The 22,941-nt window shown below is 44.1% G+C and overlaps 1 protein-coding gene across 1 annotated transcript in view; it reads left to right on the top strand.

Moving 5' to 3' along the window:
• The first annotated feature begins 1,212 nt into the window (after positions 1-1,212).
• LOC140190747 (uncharacterized) overlaps positions 1,213-22,941 on the top strand; it is a 272,758-nt gene continuing 251,029 nt past the window's right edge. The window contains exon 1 of the mRNA XM_072247572.1: positions 1,213-1,382. The gene's annotated coding sequence lies outside the window, so the exon portion shown is untranslated. The remainder of the gene's footprint in view (positions 1,383-22,941) is intronic.

The raw sequence follows: 22,941 nt of genomic DNA, 5'->3' as shown, positions 1-22,941 counted from the left end.
GTATTGATATCCTGAAAAATTATATGGAGGGGGTGCAGTGAGAGGATTCATTGCGCTGGTTCCGGGGGTGATGGATTTGACATATGAAGAGATATTGAGTTGATTGGCCCAATATTTTATCAAGTTTAGAACAATGCAAGATGATCACATTGAAATATGCCAACATTTTTAGCAACAGCATGCTGGGGGATCTCAGCAGATCAGACACCATTTAGGGAGTTGATGTTTTGGGCTAAGATGGACTGGAAAGGAAGGAGAGCAGAAGCCAGAATAAAAAACGGGGGGGGGGGTTGGTGATGGAGGAGCATGTGCTGGCAGGTGCTAGGTGAGGGGTAGGTAGGTAGGTGAGGCAGGGAGATGAAAAGGAATGATGTGAGAAGATGGGGGGAGAAGAAAGCATCTGATAGAAAAGGACAGTAGACCATAGAATAAAGGGAAGAAGGTGGTGAACCAGAGGGAGTTGAGGGGCAGGTTGTGAGGGGGCAACAGTAATGAGGGAAAGCAAAATGTGGTGGGGGAATATGGGAATGGTCATCAGGTATCAATTTCTGCAATTTAAATTTTTTCCAGTTTTGATGCAGGGAGAAGGTTTGCCCAGGCTAGTCCGGAACGAGGGATCAGGGTCTCAGAGCAGAGAGTGAGCTATTTCGGACCAAGCTGACAGCAGTTTCTTCATTCACGGGTTGGTAAATCTTCGAGGGTTGAGGCGACCTCGTCACTGGGTGCACTCATAACAATGATAGATTTCTGGGTATTAAGGGAGTCCGAAGCTATGGGCACAGTGCAGAAAAAAACCCAGAGGTAAATCATTCATGATCTCGTCGACAGGCAGCGAGACCATAAGTTCTCTTTCTGCTAATTTCCATCCTCTTGTTACCAGCTCTGCCGTTAATGGCGCAGCTTCTTGTGTCTGTGACCTCTGGTTCCAGACTCCCCCGGCGTGGGGGAATCATCTTGCTTATCCTGTCGAGACCCAGGAACATTTTATTTGATTACCCCCCGCCGCCTATTAGGTGTTTGGGAGAAAGAGGCATCCGCATTTCCAAGTTCTTGCTGCGGTCTGACTGAAATGCACGGGTTCCCCGCCAGAGTCTGATGTTGATCGCGGCATTCCCCCAGCCGCTCCGGCGAACAGGTTGTTGCGCCCTTTGTGTCGGCGGCGTAATACGGAACTGATCCGGCAGAGTATGTTGTGTTTGCGGCAGCGGGCGGCGTGTCTTCATTGTTTGTTTGGGGCTGCGAGCTGACGGCCCGTGGCCCTCCTCCAGCACCGGAGGCTGGACCAAGTTGGGCCACTCTCGGAGGAGGTGAAGGGTCACTCCAGCAGGTGCAAATGGTGGAAGCTGAGGGGATCGGTGCTCAGGGCGAGCCGCCTTTCTCAGGTATGGACTCTCGGTCTGATCCCGGAGGCGAGTCCAGGTGGCGGGTGAAAGTCTGGATCTGCTGCCGGGACGGTCCTCGGTGTTCCTCCTCGCTGAAGTTTAAAGGAAGTGGTCTGAACCGCAGGAGGTGCGGCTGGGCTTTTGCCGGATAGATGGTGAAGTTTGCTGGAGGTTGGATGTCGGCCCGGCCGGGGGGACACGTTGGCGGCAGGAGCCGGGGGGAGCGGGGGCTACCCCTCGGTATTAACTCCCAGCCCAAACCTCGCTCCTCTATACCCTTGATCCCGGAGTTTGCTTCTCACCTCCCTTCCTCACCTAACCCCCACCTTCTGCTTCCCTCCCCCGCCCGGCTACCCTCACCTAACCTTCAACCATTCTCCTTCCCCCACCTTACCCATCCGTACCCTCTCCTTTGACATTCTCTCCATCCTCTTAATCCCGTTTGAACGGAGTTCGCTAACCCCTCCAACACCCCCCCCCCGCCCATGCTTTGGTCTCCTTCCCTTTCCCCATTCCCCACCGTCTCCCGCCCGCACCACCCCGAGAGTTTAACCTCCGCGTTGGGAACGAAGTGTTTCTTATCCTGGGGCAGAGGAGTCGGCTGTAGAATCACCCGCACAAAAAAGACACTGTTGTTCTTTCAAAATTGTTTTGTTTGGAAGAGGTTGTATTTTACACGAAGCCTTCTACAACAAGAAATCGCCTGGTGTAGTCTTTAGGAATTGCTCTTCAACTCGCGTTCACATGTAAATACCTATACTTCTTGGTTGTTGTGAAATTGAGATGAATCGACTGCGGGGAGGTGTCGGGGAGGGGGAAGAACCTCTCTGCCCCCCTCCCCTCCCTTCCCTCTCCTTCCCCCACCGAAGATTGTCACCAACTGCATTGTTCAGGGACTGAGGGCAGATTGCAGACTCGACGTTGGGACAGAACACAGTAACCTGGCAACGCGTATTTTTTTTTAAAAAAAATATATTCTGCTTTTAAAACCGCCAGAGAAGCGGGATCCTACAACTTTCTTTTCATTGAAAGTAACGCTGGTGCATTGTAAATTGTGCGGGCTTGTTGCATTGTTTAGGATTTTGACATTTCAGGGACAAAAGAATCGTTTACAGATAGGATGGAAAATCACAGTCTGTGTTCTTAAAATCTTACACACTGGTCTGTTTGGATATTATTTTGTTTCCCTCCTAGTAACTTTTTGGACTAAGCCTTTGTCCTGTTGTCCAATTTTTACAAGAAAACATTGTCATGCTTCAGATTTATTTATGTTCGTGCTCTTGTGACTAACGACACAGTCTGAACTCCTGTGCTTTTTATTGTATATAAAATGGGCTGCTGTCTGTGTTTTTGCCAAAACTGGTCCCACCCAACTGCAAAGTTATCAGAATAGTTCACCAGACAGTGTATTGTGTTCTGTTCCAGGATGCCCAAGGCTTGATACCTTGCCTGTTCAAAACTGAAGAGTTGCAATTGTTACTGACACTCACTTGCATTTAAAAAAAACCTGTGAAAATTTAACATCCTAGTTTTTAATAAATATAAGATTAATTTTAGAAGTACCAAGAGACATTTGGATAAATATGTGGATAAGATTGGTGTGTACCAGGAGTTCCCAACCTGGGTTCCATGGATCTTTGGTAAATGGTATGGGTCCATGGCATAGAAAAAGGTTGGGAACCCCTGGTTTAAAAGGATATGGACCAAACAAGGACAAATGCGACTAGCTTAGGTGAAAACCTTGGTCAGCAGGTCCAAAGAGCCTGTATCCTTGCTTTATGATTCTGTAATATTAAATCTGAGCTCTGAGTTGGATGAAAATGTAGTGTGGTTCCAATTTTGGATCTTGTTCAATTGGTGGACGTTTCTGTAGGGCCCATTCGCGATGCTCCCGCAGTCAGGTATTAGCTGCTCTACCACTTCACTTCAATGAAGGTCATAACGTGGCTGTGTACAAGGGGTCCACATACATCCACGGGAAGTGGACACTTTTTTAGATAGGATAAAGAGAAAATTGACATTGAGAAAATAGGCAGTGCCCACAGTTTGAGTTGTCTGTTACACAGATTAATAACAAAGGTAGACTTGGACCTTTGTGCCTGAATTCTAGAGAACTAAAATGGATATTGCATTTTATCTACACAGGCTGTGCATAATTGGGCCTGATAACCATTGTATGACTGATCTATTTTAAACTTGTCTCAGGTAATGTGCAACTGTGTCGCTTGTTTGCAAGTGGGAGTGATATACCACCTCGTTCATCATGTGCTGTATTGAATGATATGGGCAGTCATGGTCTTTTCATCACCATGATTGCTTTTCACAAATTTTTCTACAGAAGTGGCTTGCCATTACCTTCTTCTGGACAGTGTCTTTACAAGACAGGTGACCCCGGCCATTATCAATACTCCTCAGAGATTGTCTGCCCGGCGTCAGTGGTCGTACAACCAGGACTGGCTGCTCATACGACTATCCACTACCTGCCCCCATGGCTTCACGTGACCCTAATTGGGGAGGTGGGGCTAAGCAAGGGTTACTCCTTGCCCAAGGGTGACCTGCAGGCTAGCGAGGGAAGGAGTGCCTTACACCTCCTTTGGTAGAAACGTTTCTCCACCCCGCCACTCAACTGGTATCTTCTTGAAATTATGAAGTATCTAGCCTGCTATGGATCAGTAAACATAGAAATATCAGAAACTCTGATCAAACCTTTGCTATTAATCTCTCACTTTACATTTTCCTTCAGTCTTGTTTGGCTCTTATTGGGTGGCTGGTGATTTGCTTTATAATAGGGGTACCAATCTAGGGTCCACGGACCCCTCAGTTAATGGTGGAGGTCTATGGCATTAAAAAAGTTTGGGAACCCACACTCTTAAGACGAGAGCTTTGTGTGAAGCAGTTGCTCACTGCATAGAAAAGTATACCATCCACTTGAAAGGTGGATACCAGACTTCTGCTTTGAGAAAGTCCTGAAATAGGAGATGGATCTAGGCTTGATCGATGTCTCCAGTGTAGATTTATTGAGGATTATTGGTTGCAAATGAAGCTGAGAAGTGGGAATATACGTAAAAGGGGGAAAATAAATCTTATTGCATTGTATTTATGACCTTTGCTTTGGGAACTTTGAATCTGCTCGGCCTTATAGTATGTCATATTTCATAGTATCCCGTCCTCCTTCACTTTCTCTTACGGTCTACTGTCCTGTCTGATCAGTTTCCATCCTCTCTGGCCCTTTATCTTTCCCACCCACCCAGCTTCACCTTTCTCCTTCTTGCTATCCTCCTCTTCCCCCCCACCTTTTTATTCTGGTGTCTTCCACCTTCTTTTCCAGTCCTGAAGAATGGTCTTGGCTCAAAACGTTGACTGCTTATTCATTTCCATTGATGCTGCCTGACCTGAGTTTCTCCAGCATTTCCCAAGTTACTCTGGATTTCCAGCATTTGCAGACCATGCTGTGTTTATGTCATATTTAAGGATGCTTTTCATATATTGCAGTGACATAGCAGATTAACATTTTTTGCATATGTGGTCACGTGTTCAGTAATTGTGAAAAGATACAAAGTCCTACATTATACTGTGGAAGCTTTGTGGTGATTATTCGTACTGCAGACAGTGTAATTGAGTCTGGTTTTTGAAGAGCGTGCTATAAACAGCGGCAACTGATGTAAAAGTAAGGTGCCAACACACTGAAGGTACAACACAAGAACATAGGCGTGTCAAACAAATTATATTAACATTTCTTGAATGGGTATAACATAATTTGGACTTGTGGTATGCAGGCCTTTAGATACAAAGGATTGGAATATAAAGTTCAAAGTAAATTTATTATTGCAGTAGCGTAGTGGTTAGCACAGCGCTTTACAGTACAGGTGACCGGGGTTCAATTACTGCCGCTGACTGTAAGGACTTTGTGCATTCTCCCCGTGACCGTGTGGGTTTCCTCCGGGTGCTCTGGTTTCCTCCCACAGTCCAAAGACCTGGTAGGTTAATTGGTTATTGTAAATTGTCCCGTGATTAAGCTAGGATTAAATCAGGGATTGCTGATCGCTGGGTCTATTCGACACTGGATTTCAGTACATAAAAGCGTATGTCGCAATGTACTACCCTGAGGTTCATTTTCTTGCAGGCATTCATGCTGGAACAAAGAAATACAATAAAACCAATGAAAAACTATACAGAAAGACTGACAATTAACCGATGTGCAAAAGAAGACAAGATGTGCAAATACAAACAAGTAAACAATGCTGAGGATATGATTTGCAGTGGCCTTGTATATACAGTAGGTTGTGTTCGGTGTTGAAGTGAGTGAAGCTATCCACACTGGTTCAGACGCCTGTTCCTGAAGCTGGAGGTGTGGCTCCCGAGGTTCCTGTACCTCCATCCCGATGGCAGTAGTGAGGAGAGAGCGTGTCCTGGATAGTGGGGGTCCTTGATGATGGATGCTGCTTTTTTGTGGCAGATGTGCTTAATCATAGGAAGAGCTTTTTCTGTGACGGACTGTTCTGTATCTACTACTTTTTGTAGGCTTTTCTGTTAGAAGGTATGTCATAGCTGAGCAAAGCAGTGGTTAAAGCACATGCAGAGTACGAAGTAAATCTGGGAACCATACCATATCCAAGAACCTGTTTTGTTAGCGGTAATTTTGGGCATCACTGAGAAGCTTGGAAGGAGTGTGGTTTGATTTACTAGAATAGTTATTGAACACGAGAGGTTAAGTTGTGAGAAGCAGTTCCACAAAGTATGGGTTGTGCTCAGTTTGACTCGGTCTCAGGCTTTGTGAAAGTAGATGAGGAAAAATGTTGTTAGTTGGGGAGTTGAGTATTAAGGAAATAAGTGAAGAATAAAGTTCAGGATTTCATGAATGATTTTGGGCTGGGAAGAATTTGAGACTCTCTGATTTCAATTGCACGAGGTTGGCTGTCTTAGGTAGTGCCTAGCTGTATTGCTTGTTTGCAGGTGAGAATAATGAATCAACCAGTTCCTCAGTATCAGCCCGATGTAGATCAGTGCCGGACTGTCAAAGGTTCTGAGCAGAACTATTGCCATTAATCTGTCATGTTTAATCTTTGATACTGAGGTGTTAATCATCACTGTGTGATTGATTTTAAATAATGCAAAGTATTAAGGGAAAAGGGGTCAAGGTTAGAATTAAACCATAAAAAAAATACAATATTTCATTGAAAGGTTAAACAACTACACTTTTTAAACATGAGATTCTGCAGATGCTGGATTGAACAGAACAGGAGCAACCAATTAGACACTATCTCGGACAAAGTAATCTGTTTTACTGGTGACATATCAGTTGGTAAAAGATTTATTCTCTTTACACCAGAGTAATGTGGCTTTAGTGTTTATCAGTATTCCTAAATCAACAATCTCTCTCATAAAGAAGGACAAGGAAGTAAGTTCCTGTGCACACCCTCAGTTCTCCCTCTAGGTCATATTTGGACGTGTGGAAACATATGGGCTACTTCTTCATTGTTGCTGTGTCTAGTTCCTGTGACAACCCCCTTTGACAAACTTCTATAGATGTGTAGTGGAGAGTATACTGACTGGCTGCATTACAGCCTGGTGTAGAAGCACCAAGGTCCTTCAGCACAAAATCCTACAAAAAGTAGAGGATATGGCCCAGTTCGTCATGGGTAAAGCCCTCGCCACCATCGTGTACATCTGCACGAAACACTGTTGCAGGAAAGCAGCATCTGGGATCCCACCACCCAGGACCTGCTCTCTTCTCACTGCTGTCATCAGGAAGAAGGTACAGGAGCCTCAGGACTCACGCCACCAAGTTCAGGAACAGTTATCACCCCTCAATCATCAACCAAAGGGGGTAACTTCACTCAGCTTGCCCCATCATTGAAATGTTCCCACAAGCTATGGACTCACTTTCATCTTAAGATCTTCATCTTAAGTTCTCGATATTTATTATTATTGTTTCTTTCATTTTGTATTTGCACCGTTTTTTGTCTCTTGCACACTGGTTGAATGCCCGTTGCTGCGGGCTTTCATTGATTCTGTTATGGTTATTATTCTAAGGAATTATTGAGTATGCCTGCAAGAAAATGAATCTCAGCGTTGTATATGGTGACACATATGCACTATGATAATAAAATTACTTTGAAAGTTGAACTTTAAACAGCAATGAGAGCCCCCTGCAGAGACTGCAACAGTTCAAGAAGACAGTTTAACCCCAGATTCTCAAAGCCAATTGGAGCAAAGCAGTAAGTTCTTGGTCTAACAATGACGTCTGCATTCCATACTTGTAAAACTATATTTATCTTTTCTATAGATGCTATAGAACAGATATATTGGATGTTATGGAAAAAACAAGCACGATAGACAAATATTTCAGTTGATTGTCAAGTCTGAAGTGCTCCAGTCACTGTTCTGCTGGAGGATTTTACAAGTAATTGGAAAAATATAGTTAATTGTATTGGTTCAGTCAAATCATAGCCTCCCTTAGCGTCTGCTCGTTGCCTTCCACTGAAGAAATGGATGATGATTACAGTGTGATTCTTGTCTTTGGGTAAAATAAGGCACACTTAACTATTTGTTAGTCTTCATCAGAAATATTCCATGTATTCGTTTTGCTAATTTAGTTCCCTTGTTACTAATTCATTTTATTGAGGCAGGTGTGTGTTCCAGGTGTTTCTGTTCCTGTTCTTTGTCCAGAGCAGATACTTAATCCTGGTAATTCTGTATGTGGGAATTCATGACTGCAACTGTGAAGTTTTATTGCTTGGTGGCCAGATTAATTGTCAGAGATGCTTAGACCAGTTTTTGAGAATTGAGGCAGTCTGATATTGGATCGAGGAACATCTTAGTTGTAGGTGGATCCAAAGGACTGTGAGCCCATGGTGTTATATTATTCACTCCAATCTTCAGAGCGAGGGTAACAATGGAGATGACATTAAAGTAACAGCAAACCATCTCCTTGGCCCTATACCCATCGCTGGAGTATCTAGACAGTAAACATACCCACGCCAGACTATTGTCTGTTGACTACAGTTCTGCATTCAGTACTATTATTTCAAGCAAACTCTATCACAAAACTCCAAGACTTGAGTATCAATACTTCCCTCTGCAACTGAATCCTCAATCTCCTGATTAACAGACCACAGTCAGTGAAGGTGGGCATTAACACCTCCACCAAGATTGTCCACACTGCTGTCCCACGAGGCTGTATCGTCAGCTCCCTATTCCATTCCCTGTACCCTCGTGACTGTGGCCAGAGTCTGCTCTAACTCCAACTACAAGTTTGTAGATGATTCCACTGTGGTGGGCCACATCTCTGAGTTCTGAGTCAGAGTGCAGGAAGGAGATAGAGAGATTCATGGCATGGTGTATCACGACACTTTTCCTCATAGTCAACAAGAGAGCTTCAGAAGGGGTGGGAGACAGTGCATTTGCTCCTGTCTAATACCTCTACTTCCTCAGGAGGCTAAAGAAATTTGGCAAGTCCTTGTCAACCCTTACTAGTTTTTATTGATGCACCATAGAAAGCACCCTGATTGGATGCATAACAACTTGGTGACAACTGCTCGGCACGTGACTGCAAGTAACTGTGGACCATTGTGGACACAGCTCAGCACAGGGGTCACCTTGCCCTCTATGGACTCTGTCTACACTTCTTGCTGCCTCAGTAAAACAGCTAGCACAATCAAAGATCTCCTCCCACTGCAGAAATTCTCTTTCCTCCCCTCTATCATCAGTTGGAAGATACAAAAGCGTGAAACCACATATCCCCAAGCTCTAGGGTCTTCTATCCCACTCCTATCAGACACTTAAAAGGGCATCTTGTACGGTGACCTGGATTCTCGAGCTCACAATCTACCTCGTTATGGTCTTGCACTTTGTCGTTTACTTGCACTGCACTTTTTTGGTAGCTTTCCACCTTGTTCTTCATTGCTGTTATTTTACCTTATTCTAGCTCAGTGCATTGTGTAATGATTTGATCTGTATGAACAGTAAAAGAAGCAAGTGTTTTACTTTTACTCCCTTTTGTTGCTATTTTGTGCAATTTCTGCTCAGGGCGGACTGGCTCGGTGCCCTGAAGTTAACGAGCGACATGGGTAGATTGATCTGAATATGCTTGGACTGTTCCGATGATTTATGGTTTGGTGATTTATGTTCTGTGTTGTTCACTTGTTTTTTTTGCCATTTGCATGATTTATTTTATTTCTTATTATTGAGATACAGTGTGGAGTAGGCCCTGGTAGGCCCTTGTCGCCCTTCAAGCCAGGCCGCCCAGCAATCCCCTGATTTAATCCTAGCCTAACCTACCAACCGGTACGTCTTTGGGACTGTGGGAGGAAACTGGAGCACCTGGAGGAACCCACATAGTCATGGGGAGAACATACAATCTCCTCACAGACAGCAATGGGAATTGAACTCAAGTCACCTCTCCTGTAAAGCATCGTGCTAACCACTATGCTATGTGCCTCCCTGAGTGGTTTTTTTTGTACTTTGGGTTTGGTGCTTTTCTTTGGACAGTTTCCATGGTTTCCTTTGTTTGTTTCGTGGCTGCCTATAAGGAGATGAATCTCTGTGTTGCATACTGCATACATACTTTGATGATAAATGCCCTTTGAACTTTGCATGCAGGTTCATGGTTACAGGAAATGTTGCAATGCTCTGGAGGTGACGTGTTACTTGAGGGGCTGTCATTGTTAATGAGATACCAGAGGACAGATTACCAGATTGTTGGCCAGTTTGACATCCTATTGGAGTTTGAGGTGAGCTTCCAACCTCATATCCACATCATCACCCGGGCTACTAACCAGCTCTACCTCCCGTCGTTGCTGTCTTGTTCTAATATTGTCTGCTGTCATAATCCGTATCAAGGCTTCTGTCACCATTGTCCATTTACAGCTACTTCCCTTCTTCGCAGCTCCCACTTTTTGTTAACTTGAACTGAGTCAGAACAACTCTGCCTAGGTGCTAATGACCACATCTCATGTAACCCATCATCCTGATTAGGAGTTTTGGTTTAACTGTAAAATTGTCACCCTTCTTTTCCAATACTGTGTGATCTGTGAATTTTATCCTCCCTACTTCTGTAATCGCCAGCCATACAAATATTAGACCGGGGTGGCCAACATTTTACATTCCATGCGTCAATTTTTTGATGCACAAGTTCAGATGCAATTTTTTTTCATGCACGAGTTCTATATTAACATATCTTTACAAGAATTGAGTGGGGGTACAAGAGTTGTGTGGCGCATCTGAACTCGTGAGTGAAAAAATTGACGCATGGAATGTAAAAGGTTGGTCACCCCTGTATTAGACCATAAGACATAGGAGCAGATTTACTCCATTCGACCCATTGAGTCCACTCCGCCATTCCATCATGACTGAATTATTATCATCTATTCTCCTGCCTTCTTCCCATAACCTTTGATGCTCTCACAAATCAAGAAGCTATTAACCTCTGCTTTAGATATACCTAGTGACTTATCCTCCACAGCCGTTTGTGGCAGTGAATTCCACAGGTTCACCAACCTCTGGCTAAAGAATTTCTTCCTCATCTCTGTTCTAAAGGGACATCCTTGTATTCTGAGTATATGCTCTCTGGTCCTAGACTCTCTCACTGTAGGAAATATTCTTTCCACATCCACTTTATCTAGGCCTTTAAACATTTGGTACGTTTTAAGGAGATCCCCGCTCATTCTTCTAAACTGTAGCTATTACAGGCCAGGGCCATCAGATGCTCCTCACATTAGCCCTTTCATTCTCGGAAACCTTCTTTGGACCCAGGAGGGGTTATGAGAATGCCAGTATATCCTCGGAGATGAGACTCGAAGTTGCACGCAGTACTCCAATTGTGGTCTGACCAATGCCTTATAAAGCCTCAGCATTACATCCTTGTGTTTATATTCCTGTTAATATGAATGCTAACATTGCAATTGCCCTCCTTACTGTCTGTTCCCCTCCATAGATGCTGCCTGATTTGCTGAGTTCCTCCAGCATTTTGTGTGTGTTACTCAAGATTTTCGGCATCTGCAGAATCTCGTGTGTTTATATTCTTAACAGCAGCTGGGCCGAGCACGTTAGTGAGAAGGAAAAGGCTGCTGCACTTGCAAATTATTTCAAACAGAAGTCTTGTATAGTAGATCCATGGGTTCCTGCTTCCTTCTGGGATTCCCACCACTCCAGTAGCTAATCTGCAGCCAAATTGTTTCTCCCTCACATTATTTCAGAAAATGAAGTTGCCTTTCCAATATCATTGCCACCTTCAAGTTCTGGGCGCCCCTACCAAAGAAATTGTAGCACTAGCTTCACCACACGGACTGCACAGAGCGGCTTACTGACTTGTGGGCAGTTAATGTGTAGTTAATGCTTATCTTGACTGTGATGACCACATCTTGTGTGATTCTGATTCTGAATAATAAAAAGTAACTGCATTACCTGGCTGCTGGTTTTCTTTGTATTTGTTCGGGCTCCGTATTTGTTCTCATCGCCATCATCATTACATGCCGTATCAATGATTGTTCGTAGCAAATGTTTCTCCTGGGCAGTGTCTTTACAAGATGGGTGACCCCAGCCGTTATCGAGACTCTTCAGAGATTGTCTGCCTGGTGTCAGTGGTTGCATAACCAGGGCTTGTGACATGCGCCATCTACTCATACGACCATCCACCACTTGCACCCATGGCTTCACGTGACCCTGACCGGTTGGGGGCTAAGCAGGTGCTGCACCTTGCCCAAGGGTGATCTGCCGGCTAGCGGAGGGAAGGAGTGCCTTACACCACCTTTGGTAGTGACGTGTCTCCACCCCACCCTCTTTGTTCTGGCGCTTCTATTTTGCCCATTGCAGAGTGATGGAAATCAGAGTTCATAGAGCTGTTTTTATGCACTCGGGTCGCCAACTTCTATATTTTAAAAACCCGTAAAGAACACGTGTCAGAAAACTGCAGTATGGCTTTTGTGGTTACCTTCTGTATGAGGGACATTGTCCATGCTCATTTGTGTCCAGTGATATGTAGTTCATATCTGGACACCACTTCCAGGAAAAAGACACCTTTGATCAGTCAGGCAACAGGCAAGTTTAGCAGAGGCAGGGTTATGTTGATTGAGCAGCACGTAAGCAGGACTCATGAGAAACAGAATTCTTGAGGTGTTCAGTAGGTCAGCCAGCTTCAATGGAAGTGGAACTGTGTTCAACATTCCAGGGCTCATTCTGTGTAACGCCCTACAAACCCTAGAGTGTGTTGGAAAAAAAAGGCCCTGTGCTTTATACATAGAATGTATGCAAAAATATAGATCTGACACCCCAAGTGAAAAACACACACTGTTTATGTATAAATTGTATTTTTTTAAAAGTATTGTTTTTGAAATTTAAAAAAAAATCAAGTGTTGTTCTCTGCAGCCTGAGGCTTGGGGAGGGAGGGCTATCTCAGTGAGTTTCCTTTGAGTTACTTAACAGCTATTTTTCACCCCTTCCACCATTTCCCATTCAACAGGCACTACATACCTGTAGATATCACCCACTGCCATCCCAGTCCCCTCCATCCTCACCCACTGATCATCTGTGAAACCACCCTCCCCTTCTCTCCACCCCCCCTCCCCACAGTTTATTACAGCTGACCCATGCTCATTTGATTTGTTTCACGGGTTCTGTGCTGGTACAGATTGCAAAGGAAAGGCTGCCTTCTTGGTGAAGCTTCAGGACTCGGGCACAATTAAGTTTCCAAGCCACGGATCCAAAATCAAAACAGTTTTTGGTTGTGCTGTGCAGTGACCGTGTAATGTCCCCCTCCAGATGCTGAGGAAATTCTATACCTTGGGCTCCTGTGTTAATAATTGGTTAGATTGACTATAATGGGTCCTTGCCCGATTTGTATTGAGAAGCACAGAGAGTTGTCGTGGAAACTTTGGAGTGAGTTACAGGTTGGTAATGAAGTTAAGGTGCACAGATGGTCTGCATATGAACAACTGGGTACCTGGCAGTCAGTCTGTGCACCCTAACTGAAGGGGTTGGCTGGAGGTTAAACTATACCCAGATAATACATTGTAAGCATGCAATTATTAAAGGTGGAAGCAATGCGACATTTGCTCTGCTAATTATGTTGAAATCTTGACAGGTGTTACACTAAACGAGGGGGAGAAGTAGCCGGGAATAGCAAAGGTGGTACCAACTCCCTCTTAGACGACATGACAGTTGTTTGGAGTCGGAGGACTGCACCGAGAAGAGAGATATTAAAAGGATAACTCTGAGCAGACCAACCGTTTTGTACTTTACTGAATATTTTAATTGTGTTGGAGTTCAAAGTGAGTTTTTTTTTTCTAAAAGCCTGGTTTCTATGACTGTGTGAATTGAGGTTTTATTTTTATCGGAAGAGGAATTTGAGCATTTATTGTGTTTGTTTCAGCCTATTCTCATCTGACGATGTCTGAGAACAAAAGCATAACTGTAGAACGCTCAAAGGGAACATTTAACCCATTGTATGTGCACCTGCTTTCTAATACATGGCCATTTTAGTTCAGCTCTCTTGCCTGTTCCAAAAAGCTATAAGATGGAAGCAGAATTAGGCCATTTGGTCCATCGATTCTGCTCTACCATTCCATCACGGCTGATTTATTATCCCTCTCAACCTCTGACAAATCCCATCAATTAGTTGTAGAACAAGTCCAGTTTTGGCAGCACTGTTGAAAATTTCACCGTCCCCATTGTGGTTTGCTTGATTGGCACCCATTCCATTAGATAAGGGGCTCCCAAACTGGGGTTCGTGGAGCCCTCAGTTATTTATTGAGATGTGGTGTGGAACTGTTCCTTCTGGCCCTTCGAGCTAACATCACTCAGGAACCCCCAAATTAACCCTAGCCTAATCACGGGGCAATTTACAGTGACTAACTAACCTACCAACTGGTACATCTTTGGACTGTGGGAGGAAACCGGAGCACCCGGAGGAAACCTACACAGTCACGAGGAGAACGTACAAACTCATAAAAGACAGTGGCGGGAAATGAACCCAGGTGGATGGTACTGTATGGTGTTGTGCTAATCACCACGCCACTGTGCTGCCCCCAGTATGCTCACCCTATCCATCATAAGTGTGGCGCGTGGCCAAGTGGTTAGTGCGTTGGACTAGCAATCCGAAGGTCGTGGGTTCGAGCCTCGGCCGAGGCAGCGTGTGTGTTCCTGAGCAAGGCACTTAACCACACAATACTCCAGTCTACCCAGCTGAGAATGGGTACCGGCAAAAAATGCTGGGGGTTAACCTTGAGATAGACTGGTGTCCTATCAGGGGGGGGGGGGGTGGAATCTCAGTCGCTTCACGCCATGGAAATCGGCATAAGCACTGGCCTGATAGGCCACAAGGCTCATGACAGACTTTAAAATCCATCATAAGTACAAGTGCCCAGATTACTCTTCAAGACATTTCCCAACCTTTGGCCTCTACTGCCAAGGGGCAAGGGCAATAGTTGCACGTGAACACCATCGCTTGCACGTCCATCCTATGCTGACTCGGAATAATACTGTAGTTCCCCAATTGTTGCTGAGACTAATTCCTGTAGTATTATCATCTGAGGGTTATTATCACTCGAGATCAAAGTAAATTTACTATCAAAATATGTATATATCACTATAGTATTACCCTGATAGTAGGCATTCACAATAGAACAAAGAAATACAATAGAATCAATTAAACCTGGGCCGGCTGGTGGCACAACGACATCGGCGCCGGACCCAGGAGCGGAGGTTCCCGGGTTCGAAACCAGTCGGGTCCACTCTCGAGTACGCTTTCCATCCGTGCCGGGTTGAGTGTCGAGATCGCAACTCGACCTCGTAAAACGAAGGGAAAAATACTGCGAAAATGTCTGTGTGAGGAGTGGCGTGCCACACAGTCTCTCTCTCGCTCCGCACCTTGTAAAAGTCATGACAAAGACCTCATCATGGATGCACACAGACACACACGCACAGACTCGCACGCACGCGGGCACACGCCAAAAAAAAGAATCATTTAAAACCTACACACAGAGACTGACAACCAATGTGAAAAGGAAGACAATCCATGAAAATACAAAAATAACAAATAAACAAATTGAAAATATATAGATAGATAATACGAATATCATGAGTTATAGAGTTCTTGAAAATTAGTTCATAGGTTGTGGTATCAGTTCTGTGTTGAGATGAGTGAAGTTAGCCAGTCTGGTTCAAGAACCTGATGGTTGAAGGGTATTAACTGTTCCTGAGCTTGGTGGTGTGGGACCTAGGCTCTTGTACGTCCTACGTGATGGCAGCAGCGAGACGAGAGCATGGTCTGGTTGTTGGGGGTCTTTGGTGACGGGATGCTGCTTTCTCATGGCAGCACTCCATGTAGATTTGCTCAATAGATCTGATCAAGAGAGAGTTGATCATCTCTGTCGTAACGTCAGTTAGGGATAGCAAATAACGATGACCTTGGATCTGTCACCTACATCTGAAAATCCAGTAAACTTGTTTTTCAGCTCATTACTGATGATTTTTTTTTTAAAAGTTACTCATTTCCCTGGTGGTTTTTCAGTCAGTTATCTGTGGTAAATCTGCACCCTATGATTATCAGTCATTCTGCCCATGAACCCAGCTTCTCTCTGTCTGCTGTGGTTTGAGGGTGTGATCGCCTAAGTCTGAACAGCATCCTGTAGATTTAGAAGATTTAAGAGCACTCTGGAAGAGTGAAAGTAAGGTATAATGTATCAAGACAGATTGAGCAAAGTCTTGGAGTAAGGATGTTGAAACTCAAGTTTAAGTTTATATCCTATGTCTGTACATCAATAAAAAATAGCTTTTGCTCCAGCAGCACAGTACGTTACAAAACAGCAAAAATTCATGAACATAAACTTAAATCCATATAAACTAGACGTAATTTACATGTGAGTAAAAATAAAGCACAAAACCTGATGGCAGTGCTATTGAACCTTGAGGTGTTTGTCCTTGGGCTCCTGTACCTCCTGCCTGTTGGCAGAATCATGAAGAGGTATGGCGGGGGGGGGGTCCTTAAGAATGTGGTCACTTCCTGATATTTTTTATAGGTGTTCTTGATAATGGGGAGAGCTCTATGCATGATGGAACTGGCTGAGGTCCACCATCTGTGTAGCCTATAGCATTCCTGTGGATTGGATTTCCCATACCAGGTGCTGATGTAAGCACTCGAGTGCTTTCTGCAGTACATCTGTTGATGTTTCTCAGGGGCTTCGAAATCGTGTCGAATCTTCTGAAACTTCTAAGAAGATGCAGGTGCCGGTGCCCCTGAGAGGTCCTCTGAGATGTTGACACCCAGGATCTTGAAGCTGCTCACCCCTTCCACAGCAGATCCTTCAACGAAGACTGGTGCATGTTCCGATGACCTTTCCTTCCTAAAGCCCACAACCAGACCCTTGGCGTTGCTAACACTGAGCGCAAGGTTGTTGTTACAACCTATGTCACTCCCCTTCATCGCCATCTGTGATTTTGCTCACAACTGTGGTGCCATTGGCAAATTTGTAGAAGGTTTAGCGCTATGTTTAGCCACACAGTCAGCTGTACAGGGAGTGGAGCAGGGGGTTAAATACTCAGCCAAGAGGTACACCTCTGTTGATGGTCACTGAAGAGGTGAGGTTTTCGATCTGCACTGATTGTGGTCTTCCAGTGAGGAAGTCCAGGTTCCAGTTGCACTGGGGAGATGAAGAGGCCCAGGTCTGGGAGTCTGACAAATTTAGAGAGGAAAGTGCAGCCGATAATGGTCTAAGCTAAGCCTAACTCTGCGGTAGACACCCTGGTTATGTGATAGCTTGCATACTGTCATGGAACAAATGTAGACTTTCTGTGGGTGCCCAACACAGCTTTTGGTCAATTGAGGATGGTCATTTGAAAATCAAGATCTGACATAATACTCATAATCTAGCAGGCAGCCATGATCTCTGGCCTTCCATAAGTTTCTGAGACCTGGGCGACCTATGGAATAGAAAGACACCACCAACCCTAACTCACAAAATCCTCCAAATCCATTGTAAGGACAAATGAACCACTTCAGAGCTGTCTTCCAGGCCAATGTTGTTAATATTAAGGCCCTGGTTATTCTCATTTGGTTATATTGGGAAAACTACATTATTAGAATACACGACGCCAGACTCCTGAAGTAGATAGTCTATTCTGTATTCTGCTACATGAAAAGATTACCAGGTGTTTGGGGAAACAATTCAAGGATTTGTTTGAAGCTCTCTTCAAGAAATGGAACACCGCTGGCTCCTGGGAATCTCAAACCCATGCCATTCAAAATGGGGGATGAGCATTCAGATTCAAGTTCAGCCACTGGATGCACATAGTAGCCCGGAGACAGTGGCAGAAGGAGCAGACCACATCATAAACAAGATCATAACTAGAATAAAAAGGCAAAGGTGTATTGCTGAGGCTTTATAAGGCATCTGTCAGACCACATTTGGAGTATCGTGGGCAGTTTTAGGCCCCTTTTCGAAGAAAAGATGTGCTGGTATTGGATAGGATCTAGAAGATGTTCAGGAGAATGACACAAGGAATGAAAGGGTTAACATATGCCCATTTGATGAAACCAGGGTCATAAGATATTTAGATTAAAGGTTGGGGAGCTATGTGAAAACAAGCAAAGTGCAATAATTCAAGAAAGGTTAAGTCATCGCTTGTAATTGTCTTATTATTTTTTCCAATAATAATGTGGAGTCTTTCCCCTAATGTATAGTCACGTCATAAATACATAAATGCAGGAAATGTTAGAGGAAATTGGAATAGTATGATGATTGAACAGTCAGTGATTTGGAAGACTTAAAGTTGAAAATCATTGTGGCTAATGTGTCGAAATACAACATTAATTTATATCCAAATGTTTAACTCCAAGTACGCTAACCTTCAATGCTTCTTGCACAAGAATATCCAGGTCTTTTCTGAGCATCGCCTTTCAATCTCTCACAATTTAGAAAATATTCTGATTTCCCATTTTATCCGCCTAAATTTTTGACCTTGTAGTTTTTCCACATGAAGCCTCCACTACAATGGTGAGATCCTTTGTAAATTGGCGGACCGCTTTGTCGAGCACTTCTGCATTATCGTCCATCATTTTCCATGGATGCTGCCTAGTGGGCTGAGTTCATCCTGCATTTTGTCTGTGTGCTTTTTATTTTTCCACATTGCTGTCCACTTGCTATATTGCTGTCCATTCCTTTAGCCTGGCTGAATCCACCCTGAGACTTGCAGTCGAAGCACCTTAGCCAGCTCAGTGGATTCAGAAAACCTGGTCCCCTCATCCAGTGGTTGGAGCCTAAGGACCAATCCCTGCAGTACTGATCAATGAGATCAAGTCATTAACATTGCATTAGTTACCTCATTATTAGCTTGTGCTCGTCTCCTATTAAAAATTCCTAAACAATCTGATTGTTTTTTGACCTTTCTGGCTAGGAGAGCCATTTTATTGAAGTGGAAGGATTCTAATCCACCTACCGTCTTTTATTGGCTCTCCTCCATTATGTCCTGTTTAAGTTTAGAGAAAATAAGTCGGACATTTGATACATCCTTTAAATTTGAGCAAATTTGGTGACCTTTTATCCGATATTTTCATTTAATTTGATTTATTACTCTTTCAATCTTTTTTTCGAAGTTTTAGATTTGATCAGAAAGTCTTTCTTTCTTTCTTTTTTGGTCGTATCCTCAAAATGGACTGCCCAGTCCCTTTTTTTTTTTGTTTTTTTTTATATAGCATAGTGGTTTTTTTTGTTTCTTTTCATTTAAAACCCAATGTGTTTTCCTTTCTCTTCATAAACTGGTAAGAGGAGAATTGTTATTTTCTTTTTTTTATTGTATATTTTATACTAGTTTAACAATATCTATGATTTTGACAATGTCTATCTTAATCTTGGTTTATATTGTTACTGATATATATATATATATATATATATATATATATATATTTGAACTAATCCTCCTCTTGATTATATTTATGCTTTTTTTTAATCAATAAAAAGATTAATAAAGAAAGAAAGCAAGTCAGGCAGCGTCTATGGAGGAGAATAAACTCTGTGGATGTTCTTGCCTGTCCGCCATCTCCCTGAGGTGTTCCTCCTCCTTCCCTTTCTTCCATGGTTCACTGTCCTCTCCTATCAGATTCCTTCTTTAGCCTCTTGTTGAGTGAACCTGGCCTTTTCTCCTTGGAGCAGCGGAGGATGAGAGGTGACCTGATAGAGGTATATAAGATGATGAGAGGCATTGATCATGTGGATAGTCAGAGGCTTTTTCCCAGGGTTGAAATGGCTGAGACGAGGGGGCACAGCTTTAGAAGTAGGTACAGAGGGGATGTCAGGGGTAAGTTTTTTTACACAGAGAGGGGTTTGTGCGTGGAATGCACTGCCGGCGATGGTGGTGGAGGTGGATACAATAGGTTCTTTTAAGAGACTCTTGGACAGGTCAAAGAAGCTTAGAAAAATAGAGGGCTATGTGGTAGGGTAATTCTAGGCGGCTTCTAGAGTAGGTCGCATGGTCGGCACAACATTGTGGGCTGAAGGGCCTGTAATGTGCTGCTGCAGATTTCTATGTTTCTATGTTCTTATCTCCTTCACCTTCAGCTTCATATTTCATCCCCCACTTCTCCCACCCAGCCATCTTCTCCCGCACCTGGTCTCATCTATCACCTGTCTGCTTGTACACTTTTCCTATCACACCGTCTTTATTCTAGCTTCTGCCCCTTCTTTTCCAGTCCCGATAAAAAGTCTTGGCCCAAAACGTCAATACTGTCTATTCCCCTCCATGTCGCCTCCCAGCTTCTTTCTTCATCCCCCTCCTCCCCTACCCACTCACCTGCCTTCAACTATCACCTGCCAGCTTGTACTCCTTCCCCTGTCTGAATCTTCTTATTCTGCCTTCTTGCCCCTTTCTCTCCAGACCAGAAGAATTGTCTCAGCCCGAAGTGTCAACTGTTTAGATGCTGTTGGAGTTGCTGAGTTCTTTCAGCATTTTGCAAGTTTTGCTCAAGATTTCCAGAATCTGCAGAAACTCTTGTGTTTTTGACAGCAGTGGTACAGTTAAGTTTTGTGTTTCTGCACTTCCAAAATTCCCTTTGCTTTCTCTTTACAGTCTTCATTGTGCTCAGGAAAAGACCGATGATGCAGATCACACCCGTGGGAGCAAGTAGGTCTGTAGTCAGATCTCATTGTCCAGGGAAGAAACTCTTACTTTATAATACAAAGAAAAGCCAACTTTTAATTGAAATCGAGGGACTTGTCCACAACTTGTGCTGGGCTAGTTCAGCCCTGCCTTTCCTGGTCTCAGTTTTCCATCTCAAGTCTCCAGTTCAGATTGAGCTATCTGTCAAGTGGAGTATTTGAGTCCTGTAAACTTTAGAAGCCAAAGATGCTAAAACTTCAAATGCTGGTGCCCCCAATCGAACTACTGTCCTGAAGGGCAAAGTGATGAAGGATCAGTACCTGCAGCACAAAGTGTCAACTAGATGCTCAGTTGGTATATTTGTAAAAGTTTTTAAGGGTTGTGGCTTTAATTGAGAAAGGGCTTTGGCCTATTTGGTTTACTCTTCATGCAGGATGATTCCAGGGATTCTGTTGCAGCCTCCAGTTTGTTTGAATGAGCGGAATGTCCTGTCCTCAACTTCTTCTGTCTTTAAACTCTTAACTGTGGATTTGCCGTTACAAAAAGGCTGACATCTGAGCTGAAGTTTCTGCTGTAAAGAACAGACACCCATGTCATTTTGCTTTTGAAGCAAGAGCCAGACTTGCACCGGTTTTCAGTCGTGCATGCAGCCTGGTACAGCCGTTCCGATCAGTATTCTTACTTTCTTCTTCTTACTTTTTAACTTAGGTTATTTTTTGTTTTTTTTTACACGGTAACACGTCAAAGCTGCACCCTCTCTAACATGCTGGTAGGGAGAGTTTTATTTGGGTTTTTAGCGCTGGAAATAGTTACATCCCGACACGCGGGACAGAAACAAGGTCGCATTGTTCATTCCAGGGACCAGCTGCTTGCGCTAATGCCGGCCGGTTTAGCGAGCAGAGCGGCAGACACCCCTGCTGAAATCTGGAGGAAAACACACACAGGATGCAGAGGGGGATCACAAATTCGAGGAAAGAGGACTGGGTCGAGACAACAGAGACTTATGGAGGAGAGGAGTTCGATGGGTAATAAAATGGACGAGTTCACAGTGCTAGCCAGGCATCAGAGAACATTTCGGGAGTGCAATGTTATGTGTTTCACCGGAACGGGGCTGCATGAGGACATACCCGATCAAAACTTCTCCATGGACGGCTTCCAGACCATTCCGGCTGACCGGAAGTGCACTGAGAGCGGTAAGCGTAAAGGAGTTGGGTGCTTATTGTTCTGGTTAACAACAGATGGTGCAATCCGGGTCATATTATGATTGAGGAACGTGTTTGTAGACCGGATGTTGAACTTTTTACTGTTGGACTTCGGCCATATTCCACCGAGATACAACACTGGGCGGCACGGGAGGTTGTTCCTGCCTATGAACATCGAACATGCAGCTCCTCCTGTGGAGGGTCAGACACCCTGAGCCAATAGACTGGTGCTGGACTTATTTTTCATCTGGCATAGTTTGCATTTTGTTGTTTGATTGTTTGTGGTTTTTGTATTGCTATATTTATGCTCTATTCTTGGTTGGTGCAGCTGTAACGAAACCCAATTTCCCTTGGGATCAATAAAGTATATCTATCTATCTAGAATCGTGCTGTTCAGTGTTGAGGTCCTCGACAGTGTAAATATCGGCCGTTCAGTGCTCAGCCAGGAGTCCACGAAGAACTTTCCGGATGAATTCTTTTCTCCTGCACTTGGACTGGGTCTTCCCTGTGTGGGTGCGGGTGAGGCCAGATGGACCTGCTCATGTGTTCAAAGGCCTTCTGAACCTTCACACAACCAGGTTCAGCTTCTTCACCTCAACCATTCAGCCTTGAACCATCCTGGCAACCGTGATTACTACCACAGTAAAGCAGCACTGTGACTCACTGCATTACAGTGGACTTTGATTTTATTCTTATATTCCGTCTGGGTAGCCGCCAACCTGAAGGCATGAATATCGATTTCTCCTTCCGGTAAACAAATTCCCCCCCACTTCTTCTCTTCCCCACTCTAACCTCTTACCTCTTCTCAGCTGCCTACTACTTCCCCCTGGGTCCCCTCCTTCCCCTTCTCCTACGGTCCACTCTCCTCTCCTGTCAGATTTCTTCTTCTCCAGCCCTCGACCTTTCCCACCCACCTGGCTTCATCTATCACCTTGCTGGCCTCCTTCCCCTCCCCCCACCTTTTTATTCTGGCATCTTCCCCCTTCCTTTCCAGTCCTGAAGAAGGATTTCGGCCCAAACCATTGACTCTTTATTCGTTCCCATAGGTGCTGCCTGACCTGCTGAGTTCCTCCAGCATTTTGTGTGTGCATGACTTTGGATTTCCAGCGTCTCGTGTGTATTATTCAAGTTGTGTTCTTTCTTGTATAATTGTTGTATAATTTAGGCTTATGTTTTTCCTTCTGATTGTTGCGACTAATTTTATCTGCAAAGATGCTGCTGCGAGTTAGTTTTTCATTGCACCTGTGTGTACATGTACTGGTGTGTGTGAC

Source organism: Mobula birostris, chromosome 31 (assembly GCF_030028105.1).
Source record: "Mobula birostris isolate sMobBir1 chromosome 31, sMobBir1.hap1, whole genome shotgun sequence".
NCBI classification, from domain to species: domain Eukaryota; kingdom Metazoa; phylum Chordata; class Chondrichthyes; order Myliobatiformes; family Myliobatidae; genus Mobula; species Mobula birostris.
The sequence above is the reverse complement of the archived record's forward strand: the minus strand, read 5'-3'. Positions and strand labels throughout refer to the sequence as shown.